Below are 16,623 nucleotides of genomic sequence, written 5' to 3'. Positions count from 1 at the left end.
ATAGAACTTCACTGGCCTTCTCTATACCTTGTACTTACGCTTGGAAGATTCCAAATTAACATGTTAGGCGGATCGAAACAGAGACAAGTTGAGTAGACCTTAATATCTTGAAAACGGTTTCCCAGCCACTGTTTATCAATTAGTCCAGAACCATGATTGCAACATGAGACCGAGCGTTGTTATGATGGCAAATTATTGCCTCGCGTCTAATCACAAATCCAGCGCATTTTTCGGCAATCACTCGCTCCAATACGGCTTGTTATTGTGGGTAGTGTACTACATTAATAGTTTCACTTGGTTTTAGAAGCTCATCCCATCAAGTACAGAGTCTTACCTTGACGTCATGAATATTCAGCTTTGTCATTAAGTTTGGCTGGTTGACCAGGTTCCACATATGATTTTGTGCGTTTACGGTTGTTGTGATGAATGATTGATGAATAGATTTTGCAATGGGTGCTCTCTTGGCCTTGCAAATTTCGGTACAGGATTTTTGCATTTTGTGTCGTCGTGCAATCTTGCAAGAGCAAGAGAATTCCCCTATTGATAGTTGTCAGTGAAAACTCTTCGAAAACACACATTGTCGGTCCGAACGACTTAGATTCCACAACCCACAAATATGTTTTCAAAATGTTTTCAATGTCGGTCCGCACATAGCATTAGGGATCCACAAAACTTGCAAAAACAAAGTGTCAAGTGTTCATAAGTGTCTAAAGGCTACGAGGCCGCAGTTCATTTAGCGCTCTCAAGAATACACAGCGTGGAGGTAAACCGCCGGTAGATAAACATCAAATTTAATTCAAAATACCAAAACATATCGGTCCGAAATCATCCTCAAGTCTGCTGCCCATATCATAATATCACATTTAGTTTTTCAATCTCGATTATAACGTTCCGATGTTTTTTGGCTGTAATTTTTTTAAAAAATTAAAAACTTTGATTCTGCTTGTGGATTATTTTTATTTGGTCTTTTAAATTTTTTTACATCAAGTCGATAATATGATATCATGTAAATGCCCGCCGCCACAGTTGATTGTCATTTGAGCCCTTTTTATGGTATTTTCCATCACTTTGGCCAGAACTTCCGGCGAAGGTCCTCACATTCTTGACGGATATTGTCTTTAAGAGCTGCAAGAGTCTGAGGCTTGTTGACATAAACCCGCGACTTCAAAAAGCCCCACAAAAAGAAGTCTGGAGCGGTCAAATCGGGCGATCTTGCTGGCCAGTGCAAATCGCCAAAACGGGAGATTAGGCGCCCAGGAAATGCATCCATCAGCATATCGGTTGTGGCATGTGCAGTGTATGCCGTTGCTCCGTCCTGTTGGAACCACATGTTTTCCAATCCCAATTCATCAAGTTGCGGCAAAAAGAACTCGTTGATCATTGCTCTGTAGCGCTCACCACTCACAGTAACCGTTTGGCCCGCGAAATCTTCGAAGAAAAAAGGTCCTCCAGCAAAAACAGCACACCATACAGTGACTTTGAGCGGGTGCAATGGTTCTTCGTGGGTTACACGCGGATTTTCAGTGCCCCAGAAGCGTAAATTTTGCTTATTTACGGGTACCCGCTAAGATGGAAATGGGCCTCATCACTCATGATTATTTTTGATGAAAAATCATCTTCCTCTTGGTGGTGATTAAGGATGGCTTGAGCGTATGTTAGACGCGATTGGCGGTCAGCAGCTAACAGCTGATGTACCATCTGGATTTTGTACGGAAAATTCGCTGTAAACAAAGTTGCTAAGGAGAGTATTATAGTTTTGTTCACATAACGGTTGTTTCTAAGTCCTAAAACTAAAAGAGTCAGATATAGGGTTATATATACCAAAGTGATCAGAGTGACGAGTAGAGTTGAAATCCGGACCGAAAACCTATAAAGTGTCATAACTAAGCCATAAATAAGGATATTAAAGTGAAATTTGGCACAAAGGATCGCATTAGGGAGGGGCATATTTGGACGTAATTTTTTTGGAAAAGTGGGCGTGGCCCTGCCCCCTACTATGTTTTCTGTACATATCTCGGAAACTACTATAGCTATGTCGTCAACCAAACTCCATAGAGTCGTTTCCTTCAGGCATTTCCATATACAGTTCAAAAATGGAAGAAATCGGATAATAACCACGCCCACCTCCCATACAAAGATTATGTTGAAAATCACTAAAAGTGCGTTAACCGACTAACAAAACACGTCAGAAACACTAAATTTTACGGAAGAAATGGCAGAAGGAAGCTGCACCCAGGCTTTTCTTAAAAATTGAAAATGGGCGTGGCGTTGCCCACTTATGGACCAACAACCATATCTCAGGAACTACTAGATCGATTTCAATGAAATTCGGTATATAATATTCTCGTAACACCCCGATGACATGTACGAAATATGCGTCTACTTCCAAATCGGTTCACAACCACGCGGTATAGATAGGTATGATAGCGGAATAAAACTTTACACAAATACGGTATTTGAAAAATATGTAAATGACGGATAATGAAATCTCGCTTATCACTTTATCATGCGAGAGTATAAAATGTTCGGTGACACCCGAACTTAGCTCTTCCTTACTTGTTATTTTTTATTTTGATTGAAAAATAACCACTGTGCTTAAAATTATATATCATCATGTCAGTAAACAAGTTAGTACCTATAAATTAGCATTAGAGCTTAAACCACCTGAAACATTAAACAAGTGAATACCCCTAACATGCGAGCATACATACATACTTATGTACATACATATGTATATGCAGAAACTTACTTATGTTCGTAATATCGTAAATATTTACTAAAATTCAAGTAGATGCCGCCCTTCAACTACTTAAATACACATTATATTATAAATATGTAGCTGTATTTACATATCAGTACATTTAAGCAAGCTGCATCACGTCCGTAATGTATATATGTAAGTACATATGTAAAATGTGCGATTATTGGAAACGCGAGGCTTACGCGTACTGCCACTACTCTAATCAGCCACTTGCTCGGTGTATCGGCCGCTACTTAAACTTGATCTTCGTAATTATGTACACATGATTGACATTTAGTGTGCATGTGTATGTATGCCTTATTTACTTAACGTTTAGTCTAACTCAATAAACATTATACTCGTATGTATGCATAAACTACCGTTTCACGGCCAAACAACGTACTTGCGGAACATTTAACACATACACGAGCACATGCACACACCTACATTTTTATGCTCATCGGCAGTCGAGGCAGTTTAACAGATTTATGTATTTGCAAATATGTATTCTTCAATTATTACCCAGCATTGTCCAGTCAACGCCATAAAATTATAACAAAATAGTATTTTAAAAAGTTGGCTATTAATTAGGCAATATACTATTTTGTTAGCGAATCCTACAAATACTTAACCTTGAAGAAGTCAAAATATGAGAAAAGCGGTTGTTGTTGTTTGCTTTAAAAAAAAAACACATATCATTTGTGGTATACTACATATAATTTGTTTTTTAAAGAGTAATAAAGGTTTAATTAATTCCCCACCAAACCATTGTCTGGTGAAAATGTTTGCGAAAAAAGGTAGCCAACCATGCGAATGGATTACAACCAAATTTAATATCGTATTAACTGAATGAACATAAGTATATTCTAAGTCGGTCACTCAGTGTCATTATTAATACAATTAGCATGTGCGAAGTATTGATAATAATCCAATACTAATATCTAATTAGCTCAAATATGATATACATAGTACGTATGTACATATTACTACTGTGCCCAAAAAATAAGGTGACATTGTATTTATTTTGAAAATTCTTTATTTATTCTTCCAAATCCATTTCATCTCCTTCAAAGTAATCCCCTCCCGCTGCAATACACTTATGCCAACGAATTTTCCAATCTTCGAAACACTGGTTGTAGTCACTTTCCGGGATGGCCTTCAGTTCCGTCTTCGCTGCGGCTTGAATCTCCTCTATCGTATAAAAACGGTGTCCCGGAGCGGTCTTTTGAGCTTGGTGAACAGCCAGAAGTCGCACGGCGCCAGATCAGGTGAATACGGTGGTTGCGGAACGATATGGGTTGAGTTTTTGGCGAAATGATCACGAATTACGAGGGCGGTATGGGATGGTGCATTATCGTGGTGTAAAAACCAAGAATTGTCTTTCCACAATTCCGGCCTTTTTAGGCGGATAGCGTTACGCAAACGACGCATAACGTTCAAATATATTCCTTGTTGACTGTTTGACCGGTTGGAAGGAATTCATAATGCACAACACCACGATAATCGAAGAAAACAGTCAACATGACCTTGATTTTTGAGCGACTTTGGCGCTATTTTTTTGGTCTCGGCTCTCTTTTGGCACGATATTCGCTCGATTGATCGGTTGTTTCGGGGTCGTAAGCATAGATTCAAGTCTCATCGCCAGTTATCTCCTTCAATGCGTTTCATGACACCCTGGTAGTCGGAAAGCATCGTTTCACACACTTCAACGCGACGCCTTTTTTCCAAAAAATTCAATGTTTGCGGTACCAGTCGAGATTTGACGCGCTTGAGGCCCAAAACATTCTTCAAAATGGTATTGGCTGAGCCTTTCGATATGCCAACTTCATCAGCAAGGTCTCTAATTGTTAATCGACGGTTTTTCAACACCAAATCTTTGATTTGTTGAACGTGAGCTTCATCGGTTGAGGTTGATGGTCACGCTCTTCGTCTTCGAGACGTTCACGGCCGGCTTGGAACTCACTATACCACTTGTAAACATTTTTTTAAGACATAGCCTCATCACCAAAGGCTTTCTGCACCATCCTCAACGTATCCGCAGCAGAAAATTGATTCCGTAAACAAAATTTAATGCAAATTCTTTGCTCAACAAATTTCGACATCGCAAAAAACGAAAAACTCACTTTTAGCAGCTCACAAAACGACACGTATCTCAAATACTAATGAATATTTTGACATGAAATTTGACATAAATGTGACTGACAGTACTACCAACCTAAAAAAAAAAAAAAATTCTCCAAATCCTTCGACGCGCGCAGTTTAAATTCAAATGTCACCTTATTTTTTGGGCATAAAAACTTAATGGAATATAAAATTATGTAATATATGGATGGGAAATCTCAATTTCATTTTGGGCTAACGAAAATCATTATACATTGCGGCAAAGTACCCGGAAATTGCAAATAAAACAGAAGAGTTTTTTTCTTAATTTCAGTAAGAGGCAACCAGAAGTTTGAAAATATTTATATTAGATATACAGCCGTTGATAGCTAATTAGAAACGCGACTTATTTTGAAGTAAATGAAATTATTTTCGAATAAATCATTTATTTTACCGTTTTTTCACTCATTTTATTGAAACTTCCATTAAACTTAAACTCTAATAGTAAAAATTTTAATTAAAAATCCGTTTTTTTTTTTAAGATTTTAACAAAAATGTGTGGAATCAACGATTTGAGTGCGACAACTAATTAGAAACGAAAATTTTTTATCAGCAAAAAATACTGCTATTAAAAAATATTGCTTACTTTCGTTAGTATTTTGTTGCTTAACCCGTTTACTTTAATACTGATTCACATCCACTACGAATTGACGTTATAAGACTCTGACAGCACTCCACTAGTGTTGCTTGCCTAATTTCATCAAAAAGGACATCCATATTTGTGATATTTTTGCTACCTACAGCTGTTTTGACTTCAACAGAGATGTGTTCTCTTCAGGCCACTCCAAAACATTCATGGAATTTTCAACAAAAAACTTTTGTGTTGACTTTGCCATGTGATTTGGATTGTTATTTTGTTGGAATTTCCATATAACAGGCAAATTGTCATTATATTAGTCCATGGCAGAATGACATTTTTTAGGATGTCGACGTATTTCTCCTTATTTAAAATTCCATCAATCATATGGAGCGAACCTACACCACTCTATGAAAAAAATTCCCACACCATGATTGATCCTCCGCCATGCCTCACTACGCGTGAAACATAGCGAGGATTAAATTCTTGTTAGATTGGTCGGCAAACATACCTTCGACCATCAGAATCTATGCGATTTATTTTGTTACATCGCTACAAACAACACACTTCCATTTATTTGTTGTCCAAGATCAATAAGCGTTGGAAAAGTCTACACATTCTTTCCTTTGAATTTTAGTTAGAAGTGGTTTCATGCGTGCTGTTCTGCCGTGAAATCCAAATTCGACTAAACGCCGGGCAATTGTTTTCTTGGATATTTGTACATTATATACGTCTTTAATTTTATGTAGAATGTCAGTGGCACTTTTTTTTGGGTCTCCTCGGGAGATAGCAGCAATTCTGCGGTATATTTTGTTGAAGTTTTTCGGGTTTTTTCTTCGCGTGCAACGTTGGAAATAGTTTTAAAATTCTTTATATGCTTAAGGGCATTGAAAACAATTTCTTTTCAGCATTTGACCTGATTCGAAATTTGTTTGTACGTCTTTCCAGACTGACGAAGGTCAAAAATGTAACTACGTAGGGCGAGGAGCGTTTACTCATTAAAAAACTGGAATAATACATTTTAATATATTTTAAACCACAACTTTGAAACACACCCTTACCAGAAATCAATAATATTATTAATAATAAAAATTAACACCTTGAGAAATTTTATTTCTTTAAACAACTGTAAATAATAATATGAAACTTAACTTTTAATAACTCATTTGTAAACACCAATTATTTACCAATACATTTCATAGACTTTGAATAACAATATATTACTTACATGACTTTTGTTAAAATATTCAAATCATTTCAGTCAACAGACCTCTCAGATTTGCTTCTCTAACAACTATTTGTTTATTACTTTTAATAAATGACATACAGGGTGTGTCCGGTATCCAATCGTTACAGTTCTTTAAAAACTTTCAAAACAGGCGCTTTCTGCGTCGATGCACGGTCGCCAGCGCGATTTCCAAGCATTGAAGGCATCACGGAAAACATTTTCCGGAATAGCCTTGAGAGCCGAGGTGCATGCTGCTTGACGACAGAAGGGATTGTCGTATCAAAATGCTTGCATTTCATCGGCCTTTTCAGGGATCATACTCAAAGATACATGACTCGTCACCTGTGTTTACGTTATTCAAAAATGGGTTATGTCTTTAGTGTCTGATGTAAGTAAATTAAATCAAATTATTTAAATAATTCGTTAGGTTAGGTTTAACTAGGCGGTTATCATAACCGGTAAAGCCACATGGATGTTCATTTTAGTTTGATGTAAAGTATTCGTCATACAGGACGTCAAGGTTTGTTGCGAACTTTAAGAACGACTTGATATCTACGTTTGATACTTCGTCTAGTCCCTTGACTCATGCCTACTCCTCTACACTTTCTGCATATATCTTCAAATACAGCAGGTCGTGTATTAATTTTGAAACAGATGAAGTGTCTTTTGAAGTCATTGATATTGCCCATCCGAATCGCATGTGATGCCGGCCAACAGCCGTCCGTCAATCCTTTCGAAACCGTGTAAGTAAGAAGCAAGCGTGTTTCCTTAAGAGCTCTTGCACTTTGATCCGCTTGTCCGCTCTTTTAAAAATTTTGTTGTATATTTTTTTAGTGACTCCCGTATTATAATAGAATAAGAATATTTTAATTGATACTTATTATACCCTGAACTGGGTGCATTCAGTTTGTCATGAAGTTTCTAACGCTCAGAAGGAAACGTCTTATACGAGTATACTATAAAATATTTATTTACATACAAACTGTACGATCAAAATTAATTTTTTATAAGAAAACCTTTTTTAATTTAACAAGATACTTGTACGAAATTTGGAATGTATTATTGTTAAGTCTACGCTACAATCTCCGGACAAATTGTTTATATCGAAGGCGTTTTATAGAAGACATATGATAGGAAGCGAGCCCAGGAGCAGCTCAAAATGGTACCTAGCATCAAATGGACATAGGGACAAGAGTGAAGCCCAACTGACAATAGAATAATAAACCTTCCAGAGAATTAAATTAAAAAAAATCGAAAAAATTCAATCAATTATTGAAGAGACGAAAACGAAAATGAATACTGCCAACGAAACTGAACTTGAAAGATTTGAAGGCCGTATTAAAAATTTGTGGAGTTTCATGGAAAAAAATATCGACAAATTGACACTCAAATACAGCAGGTTGTGTATTAATTTTGAAACAGAAGAAGTGTCTTTTGAAGTCATTGATATTGTACGATTGTTAAAAAACCAAAAAGAAATCAACTTAAAAAAAGCAGTCGAAAAATTGCAACTACCAAAGATGGAATTACAAAAATCCGCAGGTGAATTCAAAGAATGACAACCATTTAAAGAGCTCTTCGAGGAGTATGTCCATAATATTATAATAAGGGCATTAGTGACTAAAAAAAGCTGAGCTTTTTAAAATCATGTCTACAAAGAGATGCTAGACCAATGGTTAGTCACCTGATAACGGGATTTTTGCTCGAAAACGTCAGATGTTCTTGGAACTTGGCAAGAGTTCATAGAGCGAAGCGATATCGCTTGAGAAGATCGAGCGGATTCAGTTTTTGTATGCTTTCAATTTAAGATCGCTTCACAGAACGTGAATTCTCGTAATAAAGCTAAACGATTTGCTGCTGAATACCAAACAATTCTGAACCAAAATAACAAGGCAGTTTGACACAACTCACACGTGTTCTGTCAAAAAAAGGCTAATGAAATAAGAACCTCTACCCCCTTAAACTTAACTTATTACTCTCTATATTATCCGATCATCTGGTTTATATAATTTCATAAATCTCAACCGCTAACTGAATTATCTCATGAAAGAAATTAAAAAAAATTTAGTAATATTTTGACTAAAATATTTTTATTTGTTATCAAAAATGCTTAAAGTCGGTTAATATCGCCCTTTAACCCACATATGACGGAAATATCAAATTCGATGAGGTAGATTCGATCATAGTTTAAAATATTTTTTTTATGCCAACTTAACTAAATGAAACTTTGTTAGACTGCGAACATAAGAATAAGATTTCGGCTAACCGATTTTAGCCATTCCTTTGCTTAATTGGTACCAAGAATGGCTAAAATCGATTAGTGTCACATTTAACCCACATATGACGGAAAATATCGAATTCGTTGTAATTTTACTATAATTTAAATAACTATTTAAGGGGGTATTCTAGTCTAGAAATTAAAAAAAAATCGATTTTTTTTTTATATATATTCAAAGTTTAACTATTCAAGAATATGTGTACAAGAGGATTTTCCAAAATTAAAACTATTTTCGGAGATATAGGCATTTTTCTGATCCGGCATCCAAACTGGTTCGGCCGGAACTAATCGAACAAAAGACTTTACGCGAAACTTTAAACGCGTTTTTCTCAAAACTGACTTTTTCGGAACGAGACCCACGATTTCTCAGGTTCTACTGCACCGATTTACATGAAATTTTTATAGAGTCTTCTTTATAGGCTTGTCTATGGTTGGAACTAGTCCCATCCCCAAATTTTTATTTTTATTATTTTTAAAAAATACAAAATAATCAGAAAATGTGATCCAAAAAAAAAATTTTTTTTCAGGCAGTCGCCATTTTGTGAAAAAAATTGTTTCCCACTTTTCCGTAGTTCCGGCCATTGCGACATTATTCTAGATTAATAATCTTTTTTTTTTTTGGTTTCAGATAACTAAGAGGGTTGAAATCATGGGTATGGTCAAGTGGAAATTTTTAGAGACCCCCCACTTCGTCAGCTCAAAATTTTTGAAATTTTTTACTTTTTTTAGTTTTTAATTTTTTTCTGTACTCTTCTATAATTAACAAATAATTAATAAAAAAAAATGGATAGTAAAAATATGAATTGCCTTTTTTACGACACTTTAGAAATTAACTGAATTTAATGCTTCTAGACCAGAATACGCCCTTAACTTACAAGAATAAGATTTCGGCTAACCAATTTTAGCCATTTCTTGCTTCGCAGCTAACGCAATAAAGAGAAGCTAGCGCTTACAGCCTCGAAATGAAAAATCGATAATTCAACCAAAGAGGGTACTCACTACAATATTTTACCAGCCGCTACCATTTAGCATTAAAAAGTAAGGGTGTACATCATAAGCTGACATTCACTCAGATGACGGTACATTTGTATACATGCAACTATATATAAATATTGTATGTTATTATGTAGTTAAAACCACGAAACATTCACCCACTCCTTCAAATGCTTAATGAGTAAGTCAAATCGACTGAAATGAATACTGCAAATATGGACAAAGCGGTGTATTGTCCAATCAATCACATTCACAGAGGGCATTGGCGAATTGCCGTCTTCTTATTTGCTACTTCAAGTTCAAAGTACACAGCAAATACACGCCGCCAAATGCACGCACACATTCAAACGCATTTATGTACGGGTGCATATTCAGTTGAAGTGATGTGGCATATGCGAATGGTGTGTGGACAAAGAAAAAAAATTTAAGTTAGCCAAAGTCAGGTAAAACATAGTTATCTGCATGGCAGCGTCATTGCCTGGGTTATTATTACGCTGATTAAAGTTCAAATAAATATTCAATTAGGAACTACGCATGGCTACAACAAAAGTACATGCGGACTTACATACATAACAACATATGTACTCTTGTATGTCTATATGTATGTATATAACCAAAATTTCTTACTGCAGCGCCTATAATTTATTTTTTGGTATGTATGTATGTATGCCTTAAAGTGGCTTATGTAAAAATGCCAATCTTACTGAGCTTTGTTTGTCTTTCACACGCTTAATTGTAGTCAGCGCATTCACTGTATAACTGCGATACATGATGTGTTTTGTGCAAACATATGTACATACTACTGTACACATAAATAAGGAATAAAATAATATGGATTATTGGCTCAAAACTCTCCAATATCGGCGATTAAGACAAATAAGCAGCTTCTTACAGCGCGAAGAACTTGTGCAAAGTGCCAGATCTAAATATGTCTCAAAAACTGAGCGATAAGTTCACCTACAAATATACAGGAGGACAGGCGGCCTAATGATCCGGCTAGATCGCTAAATCTACTCAGCTTATCATGCTAATTCATAATTTTCGTAATGTTTTGTGGAGAAAACGTTTTTTTGCAAAATTCGATTTGATTATTCACAATTGTTGCCATTGAGCGATCTTCCAACTTTTCAATACTATTTTTGTAATACGAACGATGCACTGCCGAGCTATTCAAATACGGCGGCAAAGAACTGATAATGAGCATGCATCAGCTTCTTTGTAGAATATGGTCGAAAGAATGCCCGACGATTGGAATTTAAGTGTGCTCCGCACAACTCACAAAAAGCGAGACCCCACAATCTGCGCCAACTACCGTGGGATAAGCTTCCCGGCAGCGCATATAAGGTTTTATTCAGATTTGCATCATGCGCCACATCTTTGAAAAGACCCGTGAAAAAAGGATTCACACACACTCTTCGTCGCTTTTAAAGCCGCCCTCGACAGCACGATGTCTCCATGTCGCTATGTCTGAACTTAGTACCCCCGCAAAGCTAATACGGCTGTGTAAGCTAACGTTGAGCAAAAGATCGTCAGGATCGGGAAGCACCTCTCAGAGTCGTTCGATGCCAAGCGAGGTTTCAGACAAGACGAAATATATTATCTCCTGTCACCAAACAGAACGTCGTCGCACTCGCGACTTGCCTTCCACGTCATAACTTCAAAGTCGTAGATAATGTCGTCTATCTTGGAACCACCATTAACACCAACAAAACTGTCAGCCTCGAATTCTGATGCAGAATAACTCTTGCCAACAGGTGCTACTTTGAACTGAGTAGGCATTTGTGAATTAAGGCCTCTCTCGATGAACAAAAACCATATTCTACAAGTCACTCATCATCTTCCTTCTGCTATATTGTGCAGAGATATGTACGATGACAACTTCCGGTAATCAGCGTTACAAGTTTTCGAGACACAGGTTCTGTCCAAGATTTATGATCATATGCGCATTGTCAACGGCGAATACCGTTGGAACGATAAGCTGTACGAGATATACGACGACTGTGACATAGTTCAGCGGCTACGCTGGCAAAGCTAAGTCGTCCGCATGGATGGAAACACTCCAGCTGTGAGAGTATTCGATGCAATACCCGCCGAAGGAAGCAGTTGACAATGAAGACTTGCATTCCGTTGGAAAAACCAGGTAGAGAAAGGCCTGGCTACACTTGTAATTTCCAATTGATGCCAAACAGCGAAAAGGAAGAACGTCTGGCGCCCCTGTTGTAAACACGGTTAAAAGCTTAAGGGGAGCGCCTGCTTTAGTAGCTGCAAAAATCGATTTTTTGTGCTTAAATCTATTTAAGGATTATCTAAGAATATATCCCCAAAGTTATAGATGGGAAATATTGCGGAAGGTAGAGCGGGCAAGATAGAAAAAACTTAAACCTAGAATGTAATTCGGGCATGCACATGCGAGATTCATCGGGCAATTGCTTCACAAAGGCAGAAAATAAAAGATTTCGTATCCAAAATGCTTAAATACATATATAACCATAAAACCTAGAAATTTCACTTTAACCAATCCCTCCCAAAAAATACTCAAAAAATCGACTTTTTGAAGCCTCTAAAGTAGACCCCGTAAAGACGGTGTCTACAGCAATAAGCATGATTGTGACTTTCTTATCAATACATTTGCTTCGAACAATCATTGTCTTCAGTGTTGGAAAGATAGCTTCCAGATCCAGAGAATAATACACCCATTTCATATTCTGTCATTGTTTTCATCAATTTGGGGCATGATTTTATTACATATAAACTTACAAAATCCACTTTATGTGTGAAAAATACATTTCATATTATATTTTTTCCTCTTTTCCTTTAAGTAACCGTATTAAGTAGAATGAGTAAAATGAAGTTGATCGAAAAATCCGTTACTGCAAAATCATATCCAAAGAAGGTATTGCACGTAATGTTCTGAAAACTTGGATTTGCTAAAGATCAGTAAGCGGTGGGTGTCACGTGAAATCATAATCGAGAGAACACATGATTGAAAAGAATGGCAAAATTTCAGAAATTGTACAGAAATTGAGTTTCCTTAATCCGCAATTATCATATTCCCGGTAGCTAAATCTTAGCGATTTTTCCTCTCATTAGTTTTCGAAAGTTTGTTGGCTGAAAAAAAATTTACTTGCAATGAACTAACAACCCTTTGGAAAGCTGTACCATTTGGAGAGCTGTAAAAAACGCTAGGAAATCAATATTGTCGAATACACCCCTCAGAAAGCCAAACGCATCCTGGGCCAGAAGCGATGAGGAAAAAGCGAAACTTTTCTCAGAGAAACTAACAAAAACATTTAGTCCTTTTTTGGGCAATGGTACCCTACCACAGCTGCAAGAATCGCAATACGTGGGTGAAATCAAACCAACAACAAATAAAGAAGTAGAAAATATTATTAACAGTGTGAAAAGCAAAATACGATAATAAACGCTTGCTTAAATCTCAGATACGTCCCACTGTCTTGCTAAGTATCTGAAATCATTATGGTACAAAAACCTGGCAAAAGCGCACATGAAGCCTCGTCATATCGTCCAATCTTGCCTATTTTGTCCAAACTACTTGAAGCTGTAATCATAAGAGGACTGCAGAACACAATTGAAGAAAACGAAATTATACCCATTCATCAATATGGATTTAGATCTCAACATTCCACAATCGATCAAGTTCATCGAATAACGAGCATAATTGAAGATGCGATGGAAAAACAGCACAATTGCACAGCTGTTTTCCTTGACGTATCGCAGGCGTTCGATAGAGTATGGCACCAGGGCTTACTTCTTAAATTAAGACTTCACTTTCCACAGTATCTAACCGATCTAGTTGACTCCTATTTGAACAACCGCTAGTTCAGAATCAAGCAGGGACAATCATATACTACGTTACAGCCGATAAAAACAGGTGTACTCCAAGGAATTGTCCTGGGTCCACTCTTATACACTTTATTTACTAGCGACATGCCTACGCCACCAAACTGTGCAATCGCCACATTTGCAGATGATACCTGCATCATTACGACCGGCAAAAATGAAGTTGAGTCGTCACACAGAATGCAATCTTCATTAAATCAAATTGTAGAATGGACACGGAAATGGTACATTACTTTAAAAGAGATGAAGTCTATCCATATAAAATTCACTAACAAAAATGCTACGTACATCCCCTTACATATTGGAAATGAAGTAATCCCATATTCCACCTCAGTGCAATATCTTGGTATGACGTTGGATGCAAAAATAAAGTGGAGGGAGCATATACAAAGGAAAGTTGCAGAACTAAAACTAAAATATAACAAAATAAACTGGTTAATCGGCAGGAAATCACCATTAACTACCTCAAATAAAATCCTAGTCTACAACCAAAGCCCATTTGGACATACGGAATTTAACAATGGGGATGCGCTGCACCCTTATACATCGAAGCGGTGCAAAGATTCCAAAACAAGGTTCTGCGAAAAATTGTAAATGCCCCGTGATACATACGCTATTCAGATCTACATCGTGATCTCCGCATAAAAATGGTTCGGGAAGTCATTCACGAAACGGCATCGAAACATGCTACAAGGTTACAAAATCACGTAAACGCTGAAGCCCGGCCACTGCGAGAAACCAGAAATAGCAGGCGTAGATTGAAAAGAACGTACGTTTCATGATCTATTGCGAATCTAAGGAAATAACAAATATCAATATATTTAGTTGTTACATTTAGTTTAAAAAAGAAAAGCTTGTTATTACAGCTTTATTGTTTTACATACTTTATACATTGAGAAAAATATTGCTTGTTAGTTTAAATTCATCACTAGTTGCAATTTCAATGAAATGTGAAACCATCATTTATTACGTTTCAATAAAAAAAAAAAAAAAAAAAAAAAAAAAAATAAAAAAAATGAACTAACAAATGAAGCTAATCTTTGTCGGTATCTAGTCTTCTAATGATTACTGCTGCTTTTAAGAATCCAGTAAGACAATTGACCGAGTTGTAAGGTGGCAGAAAGGAATATATATAACAATATATATTTTTCCAGAGAGGGAGATATATTACAAGTCTTATAACATGGGCTTTTATTGCTATTTAACTGCGATTATAAAGTAATATCGAACAAGGAAGAAGACAGCAATTATATTATAGATTCAAAATTATGTTTTTTCAGCGAAGCAAACCTTGTATCCAAACGACGGCTTGTAGACTTCTAAAAGCACGTGCGACATTGGAATTATAAAGAGCAAAGAACGTAATAAAATATTTTAAGGAAATAAGAGAAGAGCCTATAAAGAACTGAGCCTATAAAGAACCGGTGGAATTTGTATTATCTAATAAACTATAAACTTGTTTACATTACAGATAAGCGAATTTAGCAATAAATTTGAAACAAAGAATAATTAAAATTAGCACAAAAAGTGCAAATTTGCATAACACACAAATACTGCTAACTGTAAACGAGTTTAAAAAACATAGCAGGCCGCTAAATATTCATACGCATATTTATAAATTAGCAGCCAAAGAATAAATACGACTTGGCCCTACGCAATGAAAGCCACTGGTACAAACTCTCGGTCATTTGGTCAGTCTTTCACGCAACGTTAAACATACATACATACACATATAATTAACTGTTATCTATGTTTCTATACACAATAAAAATAAAGTCAACGACCAATTCAAAGGTCAAAATCGCAGCGCGTATGAAAATAATAAAACAGTAACCAATTCCTACAAAAGCTTGTGTTCCGAACAATCTGCTTTTAATGAAGCAAAGTTCATTCTTTTTAATCTCCTTCTTTATTGGCGTAAAAACCGTCTTCGCGGTTATAGCCCCGTTTACAACAGCGCCAGTCGTTCTACCTTTTCGCTGTTTGGCGCCAATTGGAGATTACAAGTATAGCCAGGACCTTTTACACCTGATTTTTCCAACGGAGTGGAGGTCTCCATCTTCCTTTGCTTCCAGCAGCGGGAATTTCGTCGAATATTCTCAGAGCTGGAGTTTCCATTTGGACGACATAACCTAGACAGGCTATGCTGTCCATTAATTCGTTAAATTATGTCAATGACGTCGTATATCTCGTACTGCTCATCGTTACATCGACTGCGGAATTTACCATTGCCAATGCGAAAAAGACCATAAACCTTCCGCATAAGCTTCCTATCTTTTTTTAATATGGGTCATATAAATATTTATAAGGTCCAATAAACACATAGCTATTTGGGTTAGTACATACATATATAATGTGTATGAAATATTGCTAACTTTTCATCGATTTCTTTACTTTTAAATTCGCAAGAATTAAGTAAGCAACAACTTGGGAATTTTATCATTTCAAGGCAATAGTGAAACACAAACAGAAGCTAATGTTGTCATAAATAATCCGGTGTACGTAAACAGAACGGACCAGAATTTTTTATCCGGCCGAGAACTGTCAACTCGGCAGAATTCTACCGATAAAGCAACAACATCAAGGGTTGCTCTAGATTTTCGAACAAACTCGAGCTCTTCATCTGCTTGGCTGGTGGTTTAACTCCAAGTACGCCATTCACTGTGAGGAAGTCGATGAAAGTGCTGACGGTTCCACTGTGAATGGTGGTCAGTGCGTGTCAAAATTTTGTTACGGCCGTGGTTTGGTCGGCGTATGGTTCGATCGCGCTGATGTAAGACATCAAG

General features: G+C 36.6%; 1 protein-coding gene and 1 long non-coding RNA gene across 2 annotated transcripts in view; one reads left to right on the top strand and one right to left on the bottom strand.

Moving 5' to 3' along the window:
• The window catches only part of LOC126759164 (frizzled-3), a 485,412-nt gene that overhangs the window by 300,683 nt on the left and 168,106 nt on the right, over positions 1 to 16,623 (top strand). The window lies entirely within an intron of this gene.
• The window catches only part of LOC126759202 (uncharacterized), a 152,013-nt gene that overhangs the window by 131,205 nt on the left and 4,185 nt on the right, over positions 1 to 16,623 (bottom strand). The gene's annotated exons all lie outside the window — the stretch shown is intronic.

The sequence above is a fragment of the Bactrocera neohumeralis genome, chromosome 5, assembly GCF_024586455.1.
Source record: "Bactrocera neohumeralis isolate Rockhampton chromosome 5, APGP_CSIRO_Bneo_wtdbg2-racon-allhic-juicebox.fasta_v2, whole genome shotgun sequence".
In the NCBI taxonomy this organism is placed as follows: domain Eukaryota; kingdom Metazoa; phylum Arthropoda; class Insecta; order Diptera; family Tephritidae; genus Bactrocera; species Bactrocera neohumeralis.
The sequence above is the reverse complement of the archived record's forward strand: the minus strand, read 5'-3'. Positions and strand labels throughout refer to the sequence as shown.